We start from the raw sequence: 18,443 nt of genomic DNA, 5'->3' as shown, positions 1-18,443 counted from the left end.
AAATGTCTGTCAAATATGTATATAAAATGAAAATATTGTACGTTAAAAGCAATGTTTGTGTGTGTGTGACCAGTTGCACAGCCTTTTTTAGTTAAGATGCCCAAATAATAATTTATAGTTGAATGAACATATGAGACAAGTTGGGCAAACACATTTTAAATTGACAGAATTTTTGTTAAAGTCTCAAGTTGGAGCTAAGCTTGGGCCAACAATTTTTATTTTGTTCAGTTAACACTTGGACTGAAAAGTTGAGTAAACAAAAAAAAGGCTTTGGAACCAGTTACTTAATAATAATTACTTTTATTTTTTTTTATTTTTTTTTACAGTGTAAGGGGTTAATGGGTCAGTTCCTATAGGGTTTAAAGTGGGGTTCTTGATTAAAAGAGGTTTTATGACATTCCTTCCTACCATAGGTCACTGTATGCAGTGGTCAGCCAACCCTGGTGGTGAATTGCCATAATCAAAGCCTCACAGCTTGAGTTCAGAAGGGTCCTTTTGTCCAGGGTGATGTCATCCTCCCTGGCCCTGGCCCATCTGCAGGTGGCTGAGGCTCCTTTTGAATCCCACTGTCAGCACATTAGCCTGTGAAAGGACACAATGACTTATTAGCCTGGAGCAGGGAAATCCCCTACATAGCCCCATGCTTTAACATCCTGCTTTACATACTACTTAGTTCTACACTTTTCACAGAGGATTTACGGTGTGTTGCATGAAATAAAAATTGGGCAATGTTTATATGCCCCAATTTCAAAGTCCCATTTTTACCACATTCTTGCCGGCATAAGCCTTTTATACCTACTGTGCACATGCTGGCACAGTTGACGAGTATGAGCAGGGGTAGGCTGATGTGGGTGGGCGTCCATTTTATTAAAGCCATTGAATATACACCATCACAAAGAAATCCATTATTCATTTGTTTAGGCTGGTCCTAAGAAACATTATAAGACTAATAAAATGTACTTTTAAAATAATAGAACAGCAAATTTTCAGTTGAGTTATGTTACTGGTCTGTGCTAGGCTACATGGTTGTCAAATGCAAATTAAATCATAAAGTTTGTTATTTTGTTCATTAAACAGACAAGACACACTTACATTCCCCTGCCCTGATCACAGTCAACACTTGTATATTTTATAGTAAGATTACAACTTGAGTGTCACGGAACATGTTGAACCCCTTTCATATAACAAAAAAGTTATATTTTGAAAGAGCCCATGCATGTAGGTGCTTTAGAAATCTTACAATCTGCTCTTTGCGATCATGTAAAAAAAAAAAATCTGACCTGGATGAACCTCTGTAGGATGATTTTAAAAAGTCACCTTTTTGATCCACTTTTCATCTTTTTTTCAATCACTGCACGAAAAGGCACATTTACAGGTCAAACACTCCAGTTCACAAGTCTGAAAACGTCTGGTTTCTGGAAATTTGTGGCCATGTGTCTGTCAAGCAGTGTTCGGCCTTGCACATATCCCGTAAATCTCCGATAATGGACCACTTTGTGCGCGGACATGTATATGTCCACATTAACTCCTCTCCAAATGTCTTTCTCATCCTCTGCAAGCACTCTCGACCATGCATCTAGAACCAATATAACATATTAAACAAATGCATCAGTCTCAAGTCATTCATATTCATATAAAATCAGAACCTTTCCCCACCAACCCCAGAATGAGAAATAGTAAAGGGGAATTCCAACCTTTGACATTTATCACTTACCTTGATTGTAGTTCCCCCAAACACTTTTTAATATCTTATGAAATTACTGAGATTATTGGTATTATTGGACTATTGTGAAAATAATAGTAGAATTTTATCCACCTGGTTGAAAGGGGCTCCACATGCCTTTGGCTACATGAACTCAATGTATCACCCACAAAAACCTACCCAAAGGTCATTATAATGAAACAAGATAGTCTACAAGTTTTGCATGTGATGCTGTCAGTGCATAGAGCTACAGGCATGTGGACTAGAGTAGGAGACATAGTTTTTGCCTAAACGTGAAAACAAGCTTGATTACTGTAATTTTCAGTAAAACAGTCATTGCAGTTCTGATACAGAGGCAATTAGTGTTCCAACAAAGTACAGCAATCGGTGATTAATGGAACGACAGGGGCTATAGCAGCTAATCTAGACCAGGTGATTAATGGAACGACAGGGGCTATAGCAGATAATCTAGACCAAGTAATTAATGGAACGACGGGGGCTATAGCAGCTAATCTAGACCAGGTGATTAATGGAACGACGGGGGCTATAGCAGCTAATCTAGACCAGGTGATTAATGAAACGACGGGGGCTATAGCAGCTAATCTAGACCAGGTGATTAATGGAACAACGGGGGCTATAGCAGCTAATCTAGACCAGGTGATTAATGGAACGACAGGGGCTATAGCAGCTAATCTAGACCAGGTGATTAATGGAACGACAGGGGCTATAGCAGATAATCTAGACCAAGTGATTAATGGAACGACGGGGGCTATAGCAGCTAATCTAGACCAGGTGATTAATGGAACGACGGGGGCTATAGCAGCTAATCTAGACCAGGTGATTAATGGAACGACAGGGGCTATAGCAGCTTATCTAGACCAGGTGATTAATGGAACGACGGGGGCTATAGCAGCTAATCTAGACCAGGTGATTAATGGAACGACGGGGGCTATAGCAGCTAATCTAGACCAGGTGATTAATGGAACGACGGGGGCTATAGCAGCTAATCTAGACCAGGTGATTAATGGAACGACGGGGGCTATAGCAGCTAATCTAGACCAGGTGATTAATGGAACGACGGGGGCTATAGCAGCTAATCTAGACCAGGTGATTAATGGAACGACGGGGGCTATAGCAGCTAATCTAGACCAGGTGATTAATGGAACGACGGGGCTATAGCAGCTAATCTAGACCAGGTGATTAATGGAACCACGGGGGCTATAGCAGCTAATCTAGACCAGGTGATTAATGGAACGACAGGGGCTATAGCAGCTAATCTAGACCAGGTGATTAATGGAACGACAGGGGCTATAGCAGCTAATCTAGACCAGGTGATTCATGGAACGACAGGGGCTATAGCAGCTAATCTAGACCAGGTGATTAATGGAACGACAGGGGCTATAGCAGCTAATCTAGACCAGGTGATTAATGGAACGACAGGGGCTATAGCAGCTAATCTAGACCAGGTGATTAATGGAACGACGGGGGCTATAGCAGATAATCTAGACCAGGTGATTAATGGAACGACGGGGGCTATAGCAGCTAATCTAGACCAGGTGATTAATGGAACGACGGGGGCTATAGCAGCTAATCTAGACCAGGTGATTAATGGAACGACGGGGGCTAAAGCAGCTAATCTAAACCAGGTGATTAATGGAACGACGGGGGCTATAGCAGCTAATCTAGACCAGGTGATTAATGGAACGACGGGGGCTATAGCAGCTAATCTAGACCAGGTGATTAATGGAACGACAGGGGCTATAGCAGCTAATCTAGACCAGGTGATTAATGGAACGACAGGGGCTATAGCAGCTAATCTAGACCAGGTGATTCATGGAACGACAGGAGCTATAGCAGCTAATCTAGACCAGGTGATTAATGGAACGACAGGGGCTATAGCAGCTCATTTAGACCAGGTGATTCATGGAACGACAGGGGCTATAGCAGCTAATCTAGACCAGGTGATTCATGGAACGACAGGGGCTATAGCAGCTAATCTAGACCAGGTGATTAATGGAACGACAGGGGCTATAGCAGCTAATCTAGACCAGGTGATTAATGGAACGACGGGGGCTATAGCAGTTAATCTAGACCAGGTGATTAATGGAACGACGGGGGCTATAGCAGCTAATCTAGACCAGGTGATTAATGGAACGACGGGGGCTATAGCAGCTAATCTAGACCAGGTGATTAATGGAACGACAGGGGCTATAGCAGCTAATCTAGACCAGGTGATTAATGGAACGACAGGGGCTATAGCAGCTAATCTAGACCAGGTGATTAATGGAACGACAGGGGCTATAGCAGCTAATCTAGACCAGGTGATTAATGGAACGACAGGGGCTATAGCAGCTAATCTAGACCAGGTGATTAATGGAACGACAGGGGCTATAGCAGCTAATCTAGACCAGGTGATTAATGGAACGACAGGGGCTATAGCAGCTAATCTAGACCAGGTGATTAATGGAACGACAGGGGCTATAGCAGCTAATCTAAACCAGGTGATTAATGGAACGACAGGGGCTATAGCAGCTAATCTAGACCAGGTGATTAATGGAACGACAGGGGCTATAGCAGCTAATCTAGACCAGGTGATTCATGGAACGACAGGGGCTATAGCAGCTAATCTAGACCAGGTGATTAATGGAACGACAGGGGCTATAGCAGCTAATCTAGACCAGGTGATTAATGGAACGACAGGGGCTATAGCAGCTAATCTAGACCAGGTGATTAATGGAACGACAGGGGCTATAGCAGATAATCTAGACCAGGTGATTAATGGAACGACAGGGGCTATAGCAGCTAATCTAGACTAGGTGGGTGGAATTCAAAGTCGGTTTTCGTTCTACTCTTCTAGACTCAAATATATAACATGAAATATGTAACATGAAACATGTATAGAGCCATGTATGCACTTTTTATTCCAAGGACCAGGATTAATAGACCTAGTGTTACACGGAAACTAATTTTACAAAAAGGCTTACCCGCTTTCTCCTCCAGCGACATTTCTTTGCATGGTTCTCCAAGATTGTGTCCCCTACAGTGAGGTAAAAAAATATGTGTCAGTGTACGTTTGCCCACTGACAAAGAAAGGATCAGTCTATAATTTTAATGGTAGGTTTATTTGAACAGTGAGAAACAGAATAACAACAAAAATATCAAGAAAAACGCATGTTAGAAATGTTATAAATTGATTTGCATTTTAATGAGGGAAATAAGTATTTGACCCCCTCTCAATCAGAAAGATTTCTGGCTCCCAGGTGTCTTTTATACAGGTAACGAGCTGAGATTAGGAGCACACAGGGAGTGCTCCTAACCGCAGCTTGTTACCTGTAAAAAAGACACCTGTCCACAAAAGCAATCAATCAATCAGATTCGAAACTCTCCACTATGGCCAAGACCAAAGAGCTCTCCAAGGATGTCAGGGACAAGATTGTAGACCTACACAAGGCTGGAATGGGCTACAAGACCATCGCCAAGCAGCTTGGTGAGAAGGTGACAACATTTGGTGCGATTATTCGCAAATGGAAGAAACACAAAATAACTGTCAATCTCCTTCGGCCTGGGGCTCCATGCAAGATCTCACCCCGTGGACTTGCAATGATCATGAGAACGGTGAGGAATCAGCCCAGAACTACACAGGAGGATCTTGTCAATGATCTCAAGGCAGCTGGGACCATAGTCACCAAGAAAACAATTGGTAACACACTACGCCGTGAAGGACTGAAATCCTGCAGCGCCGGCAAGGTCCCCCTGCTCAAGAATACATATACATGCCCGTCTGAAGTTTGCCAATGAACATCTGAATGACTCAGAGGACAACTGGTGAAAGTGTTGAGGTCAAATGAGACCAAAATGGTGCTCTTTGACATCAACTCAACTCGCCGTGTTTGGAGGAGGAGAAATGCTGCCTATGACCCCAAGAACACCACATCCACCGTCAAACATGGAGGTGGAAACATGCTTTGGAGTTTTTCTGCTAAGAGGACAGGACAACTTCACCACATCAAAGGGACGATGGACGGGGCCATGTACCGTCAAATCTTGGGTGAGAACCTCCTTTCCTCAGCCAGGGCATTGAAAATGGGTCGTGGATGGGTATTTCAGCATGACAATGACCCAAAACACATGGCCAAGGCAACAAAGGAGTGGCTCAAGAAGAAGCACATTAAGGTCCTGGAGTGGCCTAGCCAGTCTCCAGAACTTAATCCCATAGTAAATCTGTGGAGGGAGCTGAAGGTTCGAGTTGCCAAACGTCAGCCTCGAAACCTTAATGACTTGGGGAAGATCTGCAAAGAGGAGTGGTACAAAATCCCTCTTGAGATGTGTGCAACTACAAGAAACGTCTGACCTCTGTGATTGCCAACAAGGATTTTGCCACCCAGTACTAAGTCATGTTTTGCAGAGGGGTCATACTTATTTCCCTCATTAAAATGCAAATCATTTTATAACATTTTTGACATGCGTTTTTCTGGATTTTTTTGTTATTTTGTCTCTCACTGTTCAAATAAACCTACTATTAAAATTATAGACTGATCATTTCTTTGTAAGTGGGCAAACGTACAAAATCAGCATGGGATCAAATACTTTTTTCCCCCACTGTATGATCTCAGATAAACCTAAGAGATACGCTCACCTCAGTCTCATAATAGGTGGCAAAAGAACCTGCAATGGAAATAAGCACAAGGTTCATTTTATGTTGTTTTGTTAGCCAGGCCACTGGCGCAGAGCCTTGTTATCGTATGTAAAATGAGCATTAAGCATACGTCTTTTTCAGAGAAAATTTTGTACAACAATAACATCCGGTGACATGTTTGTGCTTTTTGACATTGCATAGACACATTGTGCTGGGAGGTATATCTGTCTGTCAGAGAGAATGCAAAGGTGTTACATTTGTGTAAAAGGTAACTCAATTCAACAATCTCTAGAAGAATCTACTATAAATGTTACCAAGCAGAAAACAGGATAATTAAGGAGACATAGATAGTTGGCTTCTTTTCACTGGGCAACCACCTGTGGCAGTTGAACATTTCCAGAAACGTATTTATGCATAATTCAGGACTGTGTTTGTTCATTTTGAACATTTATTAAATCAAAATGAACACAAAAAACAACAAAACAAACTCACGATCACCGAACAGTCTTCTCAGGCTCATACACGCTAGACAAGGAACAATCTCCCACAAAACCTACACCAAAAAATTACCCATATATAGGACTCTCAATCAGAGGCAACGAGGAAACACCTGCCTCCAATTGAGAGTCCCAAACCCAATCAACCTAACATAGAAATACATAAACCAGACTACACATAGAAATACATCAACATAGACCATAACTCAAAACCCGGAAATAATAAATCAAACGCCCTCCTAACTAACACACCACCCCGAACCACATAAAACAAATACCCTCTGCCACGTCCTGACCAAACTACAATAACAATTAACCCTTATACTGGCCAGGACGTGACACCCCCATCCTCGCAGGAGGCCATTTGCCTTTTGGTAGGCCGTCATTGTAAATAAGAATTTGTTCTTAACTGACTTGCCTAGTTAAATAAAGGTTAAATACAAATAAATACAAAATAATAATTTGGAATTTACATTCCAAGAAATTCCCGTATCACGCAAGTGTTTCAGGGATGCGCAAAAGTGTACAGGAGTCCGCACACTCGCATTGGGAAATTCCCACCCACAACCGTGTACCTAAAATTTCACGGGAATATCGCAGATACAATTTCACAAAGAAACTCTACTTTCCATGCGGTGAATGTGATTACGCCATTGTGTACTTTCCCTCCTTTCAAACTCCCAACCAGTTATTTTGGCTGAAGACAGATAGCCTACTAGGGATTTGTAGTTTATGTTAGAAACTTTTGCATATTAACCCATCATTTATTAGCTAAATATAAGAGCCTTTAAATATATACATATCTACCCTATTTGGACGGATTCGTTCTATTGGGGGAGGTCGGGTAATGTAATTAGGCCTATGTGCAAAAGTACAAGCACAAATCACCATATTCACATTTTGAGTCACGTCCAAATCTGCCATATCAGTAATTTTTACATGGCAAGAGAGTAACAATTCAAGCCAGAATAACCTACCTTTTTTTGGCAAACTCCAAGAGCAAGAGAATAACAATTCCAGCCAGAATAATTTACCAAGTTCCTCTGATAATACTAGTCCTGTGTTTATTGACATCCCTGTGTTTTCCGAGACATTACAGAGGTGCTACTCGCAGTTTGAGCAAGAAAACAATAACTGATTTGATAACTTGATGCTTAAAATGAAGTTCTGCGCATATATTTAACATTAATGGGCTACGTGTCAATTTAAAAAATATATATATATATATTTTTTAGGGGGTAGATCAGCTTTAATATTGCGGATAGATTGTAGGTTCCATCAATGTAATTGTCCGCATCATTTCCAATCCCCCATATATTTTTAGGTAAATACTGTATATATATAATATATATATAGATATATATATATATATACACATACAGTTGAAGTCAGAAGTTTACATACACCTTAGCCAAATACATTTAAACTCAGTTTTTCACAATTCCTGACATTTAATCTGAATAAAAATTCCCTGTCTTAGGTCACTTAGGATCACCACTTTATTTTAAGAATGTGAAATGTCAGAATAATAGTAGAGAGAATGATGTATTTCAGCTATTATTTCTTTCATCACATTCCCAATGGGTCAGAAGTTTACATACACTCAATTAATATTTGGTAGCATTGCCTTTAAATTGTTTAACTTGGGTCAAACATTTTGGATAACCTTCCACAAGCTTCGCACAATAAGTTGGGGGAATTTTGGCCCATTCCTCCTGACAGAGCTGGTGTAACTGAGTCAGGTTTGTAGGCCTCCTTGTTCGCACACGCTTTTTCAGTTCTGCTCACAAATTTTCTATAGGATTGAGGTCAGGGCTTTGTGATGGCCACTCCAACCAATACCTTGATTTTGTTGTCCTTAAGCCATTTTGCCACAACTTTGGAAGTATGCTTGGGGTTATTGTCCATTTGGAAGACCCATTTGTGACCAAGCTTTAACTTCCTGACTGATGTCTTGAAATGTTGCTTCAATATATCCACATAATTGTCCTCCCTCATGATGCCATCTGTTTTGTGAAGTGCACCAGTCCCTCCTGCAGCAAAGCACCCCCAAAACATGATGCTGCCAGCCCGTGCTTCACGGTTGGGATGGTGTTCTTCAGCTTGCAAGCTTCACCCTTTTTCCTCCAAACATAACGATGGTCATTATGGCAAAACAGTTCTATTCTTGTTTTATCAGACCAAAGGACATTTCTCCAAAAAGTGCGGTCTTTGTCCCCATGTGCCGTTGCAAACCATAGTCTGGCTTTTTTAGGGCGGTTTAGGAGAAGTGGCTTCTTCCTTGCTGAGCGGCCTTTCAGGTTATGTTGATATAGGACTCGTTTTACTGTGGATAAGGATATTTTTGTACCCGTTTCCTCCAGAATCTTCACAAGGTCCTTTGCTGTTGTTCTGGGATTGACTTGCACTTTTCGCACCAAAGTACGTTCATCTCTAGGAGACAGAACGTGTCTCCTTCCTGAGTGGTATAATGGCTGCGTGGTCCCATGGTGTTTATACTTGCGTGCTATTGAACGTGGTACCTTCAGGCGTTTGGAAATTGCTCTCAAAGATGAACCAGACTTGTGGAGGTCTAAAAAAATGTTTCTTAGATCTTGGCTGATTTCTTTAGATTTTCCCATGATGACAAACAAAGAGGCACCGAGTTTGAAGGTAGGCCTTGAAATACATCCACAGGTACACCAATTGACTCAAATTGTGTCAATTAGCCTATCAGATGCTTCTAAAGCTATGACATCATTTTATGGAATTTTCCAAGCTGTTTATTAAAGGCACAGTCAACTTAGTGTATGTAATCTTCTGACCTACTGTAATTGTGACACGGTAAATTATAAGTGAAATAATCTGTCTGTAAACAATTGTTGGAAAAATGTCTTGTGTCATGTACAAAGTAGATGTCCTAACCGACTTGCCCAAAATATAGTTTGTTAACAAGAAATTTGTTGAGTGATTGAAAAACTAGTTTTAATGACTCTAACCTAAGTGTTTGTAAACTTCCGACTTCAACTGTATATACAATACAAAATGTACAATACAAAATGTATAATACCACCATACAACAATATTACAATGTATGCGTATGCGTGTGTCTGTACCTTTGTGTGTGTCTCTCCACAGTCTCGGTTGTTCCAAAAGTAGTATTTTTAACTGTTTTTTAAATCTGATTCTAATGCTTGCATCAGTCACTTGATGTGGAATAGAGTTCCATGTAGTCGTGGCTCCATGTAGTACTGTGCGCCTCCCATAGTCTGTTCTGGACTTGGGGGATTGTGAAGAGACCTCTGGTGGCATGTTTTGTGGGGTATACAAGGGTGTCCGAGCTGTATGCTAGTAGTTTAAACAGACAGCTCGGTACATTCAGCTTGTCAATACTTCTTACAAAAACAAGGTGTGATGACGTCAATCTCTCTTCCACTTTGAGCCATGAGAGATTGACATGAAAATAATTAATGTTAGTTCTCCATGTACTTTTAAGGACCAGCCATCCTGCCCTGTTCTGAGCCAACTGCAATTTTCCTAAGTCCCTCTTTGTGGCACCTGACCACACTACTCAACAGTAGTCTAGGTGCGACAAAACTAGGGCCTGTAGGACCTGCCTTGTTGATAGTGTTGTTAAGAAGGCAGAGTAACACTTTATTATGTACAGACTTCTTCCCATCTTAGCTACTGATGTATCAATATGTTTTGACCATGACAGTTTACAATCCAGTTTAGTCACCTCAACTTGCTCAATTTACACATTATTCATTATGAGATGTAGTTGAGGTTTAGGGTTTAGTGAATGATTTGTCCCAAATACAATGCTTTTATCTTAGGAAATATTTAGGGCTAACTTATTCCTTCCCACACATTCTGAAACTAACTGCAGCTCTTTGTTAAGTGTTGCAGTCATTTCAGTTGCTGTAGTAGCTGACGTGTATAGTGTTGAGTGATCCGCATACATAGACACACTGGCTTTACTCAAAGTCAGTGGCATGTCTTCAGTAAAAATGGAAAAAAGTAAGGGGCCTAAAGTGCTACCCTGGGAAATTCCTGATTCTACCAGGAATATGTTGGAGAGGCTTCCATTAAAGAACACCCTCTGTGTTCTGTTAGACAAGTAACTCATTATCCACAATATAGCACAGGGTGTAAAGCCAGAACACATATGTTTTTCCAGCAGCAGACTATGATTGATAATGTGAAAAGCCGCACTGAAGTCTAACAAAACAGCCCCCACAATCTTTTTATCATACATTTCAGCCAATCATCAGTCAGTTGTGTAAGTGCTGTGCTTGTTGAAAGTCCTTCCCTATTAGCGTGCTGAAAGTCTCTTGTCTATTTGTTTACTGTAAAATAACATTGTACTGTATCTTGTCAACACACATTTTTTCTAGAAGTTTACAAAGGATTGGTAAAGGCTTATTGGTCGGCTATTTCAGACAGTACAGGGGGCTTTACTATTCTTGGAATGACTTTTGCTTCCCTCCAGGCCTGAGGGCACACACTTTCTAGTAGGCTTAAATTGAAGATGTGGCAATATTGTCAGCTACTATCCTCAGTAATCAAATGGCCACCAGATTATTTACATTGACCCCACCCTGTCATGACTTCCGCCGAAGTCGGTCCCTCTCCTTGTTTGGGCGGTGTTCGGCGGTCGACGTCACCGACCTTCTAGCCATCACTGATCCATTTTTCATTTTCCATTGGTTTTGTCTTGTCTTCCTTCACACCTGGTTCCAATCCCATCAATTACATGTTGTGTATTTAACCCTCTGTTTCCCCTCATGTCCTTGTCGGAGATAGTTTTATTGTATGTTTGTGCAAGTCATGTGTCGGTGCGCGACGGGTTTTGTACCCACTTATATGATTTTTTGTATATTTTGGTTTTGGAGTTTTATGAGCACTTATTAAACGACTCTGTTTATACCAAGTTCGTTTTCCTACGCCTGACTTCCCTGCCACCGACACGCACCCATTACAAAATCTCCAACCTTAACTATGGAGTCAGCAGGAGAGGGTACCCCGGCCATTGAGGTGGAGGAGCGCGTCCAGGAGCATGCAGTTATGCTCTACCATCTTGGCGCCGCCATGGATCGCGTTGTCCAGAAAATGGACGGCTGGGAGAGACAGGGAGTTCTTCCAGCGCCTCCACCAGCATAACTGGGGTCTCCCCCGAGCGCCCCTTTCCCGCCTGAACCCAGTGGGATCCGTCTCTCCTTGCCCCAGGAATACGACGGGAGGGCTGCAAACTGCCAGGGGTTCTTGTTGCAGTTAGACCTCTATCTGGCCACCGTCCACCCGGCTCCATCGGACCGTGAGAGGGTGTCCGCCCTCTTCTCGTGCCTCACGAGTGGGCCAACGCCATGTGGAGAGAGGGAGATGCGGCGTGGGACCAGTTTGAGGAGTTCACCCGCCGTTTACGGGCAGTCTTCGAACACCCGCCCGAGGGTAGAGCGGTGGGTGAGCTCCTCTACCATCTGAGGCAGGAGACGAGTAGCACCCAGGAGTTTGCCCTGGAGTTTAGGACCCTGGCTGTCGGCGCGAGATGGAACAACAGGGCCCTGATCAACCATTACTGCTGGCCTGCAGAGACACCACCCTCACGTTTGACCAGCATGTGGACCTGTCCATCCGGCTGGACAACCTGCTGGCTACTCGCGGACGTTCAGATCGGGGTCTGTGGTTCCATCCTCCCACACTCCCTCTTCGATACCTATGGAGCAGGGAGGGGCGGTGCGCAGGGAGACCGGAGGGGGTTCACGCTCGTGTACCATCTGTGGCTGCAGAGGTCACACTGCTGGTTGGTGCCGGGTTGGTTCCTCTGGGAAGCGAGACAGCAGGGAGGGCGCTCTGGCGTCACCCCAGGTGAGCTGGCACCACTCTCACCCAGAGTCCTCTGTTGTTCATATGTTTGTGTCTGTCACGTTCCCTGAGTTTTTCCCTCATTCCCAGCATAAGGCGCTTGTCGATTCAGGCGCGGCTGGGAATTTTATTGATAGAGCTTTAGCCTATAATTTAGGGATCCCCATCATTCCCGTGGATGTGCCCTTCCCCGTTCACGCCTTAGATAGTCGACCATTAGGGTCAGGGTTGATTAGGGAGGTCACCGTGCCTTTAGGCATGGTGACGCAGGGGGGTCATACGGAGAGAATTAGTCTCTTCCTCATTGACTCTCCTGTGTTTCCCGTGGTGCTGGGCCTACCCTGGTTAGCTTGTCATAACCCCACTGTTTCTTGGCCACAGAGGGCTCTTACGGGGTGATCCCGAGAGTGCTCAGGTAGGTGTTTAGGGGTTTCCGTTGGTGCTACTACGGTGGAAAGTCCAGACCAGGTCTCCACCGTGCGCATTTTCCCTGAATATGCCGATTTGGCTCTCGCCTTCTCCAAAAAGAAGGCGACTCAATTACCACCTCATCGACCGGGCGATTGTGCTATAGACCTCCTGGTACACGCTGCACTTCCCAGGAGTCACGTGTATCCCCTCTCACAGAATCCCTGCGTCAGGGGTACATTCGGTCCTCCACTTCACCCGCCTCCTCGAGTTTATTTTTTTGTGAAGAAGAAGGAGGGAGGTCTGTGCCCATGTATTGACTATCGGGGTCTGAATCAGATCACTGTGAGGTATTGTTACCTGCTACTGCTCATAGCCACAGCGATAGAGTCAGTGCACGGGGCACGCTTCTTCACCAAACTAGATCTCTGGAGAGCTTACAACCTGGGGGAGATGAGTGGAAGACGGCTTTCAGTACCACCTCTGGGCACTATGAGTACCTCATCATGCCGTACGGGTTGATGAATGCGCCATCAGTCTTCCAAGCCTTTGTAGACGAGATTTTCAGGGACCTGCACGGGCAGGGTGTAGTGGTGTACATTGATGACATTTTGATATACTCCGTTACACGCGCTGAGCATGTGTCCCTGGTGCGCATCGTGCTTGGTCGCCTGTTGGAGCATGACCTGTACATCAAGGCTGAGAATGCCTGTTCTTCCAACAGTCCGTCTCCTTCCTAGGGTATCACATTTCCACTTCAGGGGTGGAGATGGAGAGTGACTGCATTGCAGCCGTACATAATTGGCCGACTCCCACCACGGTAAAGGAGGTGATTAGGGTTTGCCAACTACTACCGGAGGTTTATCCGGGGTTTTGGTCAGGTGGCGGCTCCCATTACCTCACTGCTGAAGGGGGGCCCGGTGCGCTTGCAGTGGTTAGCTGAGGCGGACAGGGCTTTTAGTCACCTGAGGGCTCTGTTTACCTTGGCTCCCGTGTTGGCCCATCCGGATCCCTCTTTGGCGTTCATAGTGGAGGTGGACGCGTCCGAGGCTGGGATAGGAGCGGTGCTCTCTCAGCGTTTGGGTACGCAACCGAGCGAAACTATGATGTGGGGGACCGGGAGCTGTTGGCTGTCGTCAAGGCCTTGAAGGCGTGGAGACATTGGCTTGAGGGGGCTAAAAACCCTTTTCTCATCTGGACTGACCACCGCAATCTGGAGTACATCCAGATGGCGAGGAGACTGAACCCTCGCCAGGCAAGGTGGGCCATGTTTTTCACCCGTTTTGTATTTACCCTTTCCTACAGAGCAGGCTCTCAGAACGTTAAGGCAGACGCATTGTCCCGGCTGTAAGACACAGAGGAACGGCCCATGGATCCCACCCCATACTCCCAGTCTCTTGCCTGGTGGCACCGGTAGTGTGGGAGCTGGACGCGGACATTGAGCAGGCGTTGCGTACAGAGCCCGCTCCCTTTCAGTGTCCTGCTGGGTGTCTATACGTTCCGTCTGCTGTCCGCGACCAGCTAATCTATTGGGCCCACACGTCACCCTCCTCTGGTCATCCTGATATTGGTCGGACGGTACGCTATCCTAGTGGGAAGTATTGGTGGCCCACTTTAGCTAAGGACGTGAGGGTTTATGTTACCTCCTGCTCGGTGTGCGCCCGGTGCAAGGCTCCTAGACACCTGCCCAGAGGTAAGTTACAACCCTTACCCGTTCCACAACGGCCATGGTCACACCTGTCGGTGGATTTCCTGACTGATCTTCTTCCTTCACAGGGTAACACCACGATCCAAGTCCTGTCGTCTCCTCCTTTTTTCCGGTCTCCCTATGGCCCTACAGACTGCGGAGGCTCTGTTTACACACGTCTTCCGGCATTACAAGGTGCCTGAGGATATAGTGTCTGATCAGGGTCCCCAGTTCACATCGAGGGTCTGGAGGGCGTTCATGGAACGTCTGGGGGTCTCTGTCAGCCTTACCTCAGGTTATCACCCCGAGAGTAATGGGCAGGTGGAGAGAGTTAACCTGTCTGGTCTAGGGGGCAGTATTGAGAATTTTGTAAAAAATATGTTCCCATTTTTAACTGCCTCCTACACCAACTCAGAAGCTAGAATATGCATATTATTGTTCAGGTTTGGATAGAAAACACTCTGAATTTTCTAAAACTGTTTGAATGGTGTCTGTGAGTATAACAGAACTCCTATGGCAGGCAAAAACCTGACAAGGTTTCAAGCAGGAAGTACCCTGTCTGACAAGGAGTCGTGCGTCTTGCATCTTTTTATTGAAAAGTAAGGATCTTAGCTGTAACGTGACAATTCCCAGGGCTCCAATAGGCTCTCAGAGCCCGCGAAAAACCTGAAGGTTTACGAGGGAGCCTCAGGTTGAAACAGATTATCGCCTTTTGTAAGTGGATGCTCAGAGGACCTTTGAATGAGGCGCGTGCACGAGTCGCTCCCGAGGAGAAATTTTATTCGGCTGTTTAGGCTCAATGCATACTCCCGGTCGGAATATTATCACTTCTCTACGACATAAATGGCATAAAAATTGGTTTTAAACAGCGGTTGACATGCTTCGAAGTACGGTAATGGAATATTTAGACATTTTTGACACGCCAATGCGCCATGCGCGGGACCGTGAAGAAGCATTCTAGAACTCACGAACAAAACGTCGCTGTTTGGATATAACGATGGATTATTTGGGACCAAACCAACATTTGTTATTGAAGTAGAAGTCCTGGCAGTGTATTCTGATGAAGAACAAGCAAGGTAAGAACATTTTTCTTATAGGAAATGTGATTTTGGTGGAGGCTGACCTGGGTGGGTATCTAAATAGCTAGCCCTGTAATGCCGGGCTATGTACTTAGATTATTGCAAAATGTGCTTCATCCGAAAAGCTATTTTAAAATCGGACATATCGAGTGCATAGAGGAGTAATGTATCTATAATTCTTAAAATAATTGTTATGCTTTTTGTGAACGTTTATCGTGAGTAATTTAGCAAACTGTTAGTAAATTCAACGGAAGTTTGCCGGGGGTTATGCGTTTTCTGAACGTCACATGCTAATGCAAAAAGCTGTTTTTTGATATAAATATGAACTTGATTGAACAGACATGCATGTATTGTATAACACAATGTCCTAGGTGTGTCATCTGATGAAGATCATCAAAGGTTAGTGCTGCATTTAGCTGTGGTTTGGGTTTATGTGACATGATATGCTAGCTTGAAAAATGGCTGTCTGATTTTTTCTGGCTGGGCACTCTGCTGACATAATCTAATGTTTTGCTTTCGTTGTAAAGCCTTTTTGAAATCGGACAGTGGGGTTAGATTAACGAGATTCTTGTCTTTAAATAGCTGTAAAATAGTCATATGTTTGAGAAATTGAAGTAATAGTATTTCTAACGATTCAAAAATCGTGCCACTGGAATTTCAGTAGCTGTTACGTAGGTGGGACGAAATCGTCCCACATACCCCAGAGAGGTTAATCAGGATGTGGGTAGGTTTCTGAGGTCTTATTGCTAGGAGGGAGAGTGGGCAGTGATCGTGCCCTGGGCAGAGATGGCCCAGAACTCGCTTCGCCACTCCGCCACTAACTTTTCTCCCTTTCAGTGTGTATTGGGGTATCAACCGGTTCTGGCTCCTTGGCATCAGAGTCAGACCGAGGCTGCTGCGGTGGACGACTGGTTCCGGCGCGCGGAGGAAACATGGGACGCCACCCATGTCCATCTTCAGCGCGCCGTACTGCGCCAGAAAGTTGGCGCAGACCGTCACTGCAGTGAGGCCCCGGTGTTCGCACCGGGGGACCGGGTCTGGCTCTCGACCCGAAACCTGCCCCTCCACCTGCCCTGTCGGAAGCTGTGTCCTCGGTTTGTGGGGCCATTTAAAGTCCTGAGGATAGTGAACGAGGTATGTTACAGGTTACAGCTTCCCCCGATTACCGCGTTAACACCTCGTTCCATGTGTCTCTCCTCAGGCCGGTGATGGCTGGCCCGCTCCAGGAGTCTGAGGTGCGGGAGGTTCCTCCGCCCTCTCTGGACATCGAGGGGGCCCCGGCGTACTCCGTTCGTTTCATACTGGATTCGAGACATCGGGCGAGGGGCCTTCAGTTCCTTGTGGACTGGGAGGGGTATGGTCCGGAGGAGAGATGCTGGGTTCCGGTGGACGTGTTGGATCCTTCTATGCTGCGAGATTTCCACCGTCTCCATCCAGATCACCCTGCGCCTCGCGCTCCGGGTCATCCCCGAGGTCGGTGCCGACGCGCTGCTGGAGCTGGGGGTACTGTCATGACTTCCGCCGAAGTCGGTATTGTATGTTTGTGCAAGTCATTTGTCGGTGCACGATGGGTTTTGTATGTATTTTTTGTATGTTTTGGAGTTTTATGAGCACTTGTGTGGGGGGCAGTATTTTTCACGGCCGGATGAAAAACGTACCCAAATTAAACTGGTTACTACTCTGGCCCAGGAACTAGAATATGCATGTTATTAGTAGATTTGGATAGAAAACACTCTGAAGTTTCTAAAACTGTTTGAATGGTGTCTGTGAATATAACAGAACTCATATGGCAGGAAAAAACCTGAGAAAAATTCAACCAGGAAGTGGAAGATCTGAGAATTGTAGTTCTTCTTTTGAATGCCTATCGAAACTACAGTGTCTGTGGGGTCACGTTGCACTTCTTAAGGCTTCCATTGGCTGTCAAAAGCCTTCAGAAAGTTGTTTTATCCGTCTTCTGTATCCGGGCAGGGTATTGGAGCTCAGTCACTGTGTGGACTGCCTGGGGACAAAGGGATTGGATATGCGCAATCCCGCAAGCGCGCTGTTCCTTCTTTTTCTGCTTGAATGAATAAGCTGTTGTCCGGTTGGAATATTATCGCATTTTTACGTTAAAAATACCATAAAGATTGATATTAAACAACGTTTGACATGCTTCTAAGAACGGTAATGGAACATTTTGACTTTTCGTCTCTGGTACCGCGCTCACGCGTTATGCCTTTGCATAGTGCTCTGTACGCATGAACAAAACGGAGGTATTTGGACATAAATATGGATTATTTTGAACAAAAACAACATTTCTTGTGGAAGTAGCAGTCCTGGGAGTGCATTCTGACGAAGATCAGCATAGGTAAGAGAATATTTATAATACTAATTCTGAGTTTAGGTGACCCCGAACTTGGCGGGTATCTGTATAGCTTGCTGTGATGGTGAGCTATGTACTCAGAATATTGAAAAATGTGCTTTCTCCGTAAAACTATTTTAAAATCTGACACAGCGGTTGCATCCAGGAGTAGTCTATCTATAATTCTTTAAATAACTGTTATATATTTTGTCAACGTTTATGATGAGCATTTTTGTAAATTGATGTGCA

The 18,443-nt window shown here is 44.5% G+C and overlaps 1 long non-coding RNA gene across 1 annotated transcript; it reads right to left on the bottom strand.

The window, feature by feature from the left end:
- Positions 1 to 348: 348 nt before the first annotated feature.
- On the bottom strand, positions 349 to 6,367 carry LOC115172133 (uncharacterized). The gene is made up of 4 exons (XR_003871392.1): positions 6,339 to 6,367; positions 4,687 to 4,739; positions 1,318 to 1,576; positions 349 to 582 (listed from the first exon to the last, which is right to left on the bottom strand). It is a non-coding gene; the product is annotated as an uncharacterized LOC115172133 (long non-coding RNA).
- Positions 6,368 to 18,443: the final 12,076 nt, after the last annotated feature.

The sequence above is a fragment of the Salmo trutta genome, chromosome 33, assembly GCF_901001165.1.
Source record: "Salmo trutta chromosome 33, fSalTru1.1, whole genome shotgun sequence".
NCBI lineage: Eukaryota > Metazoa > Chordata > Actinopteri > Salmoniformes > Salmonidae > Salmo > Salmo trutta.
This window is presented reverse-complemented; position numbering and strand designations above follow the sequence as displayed.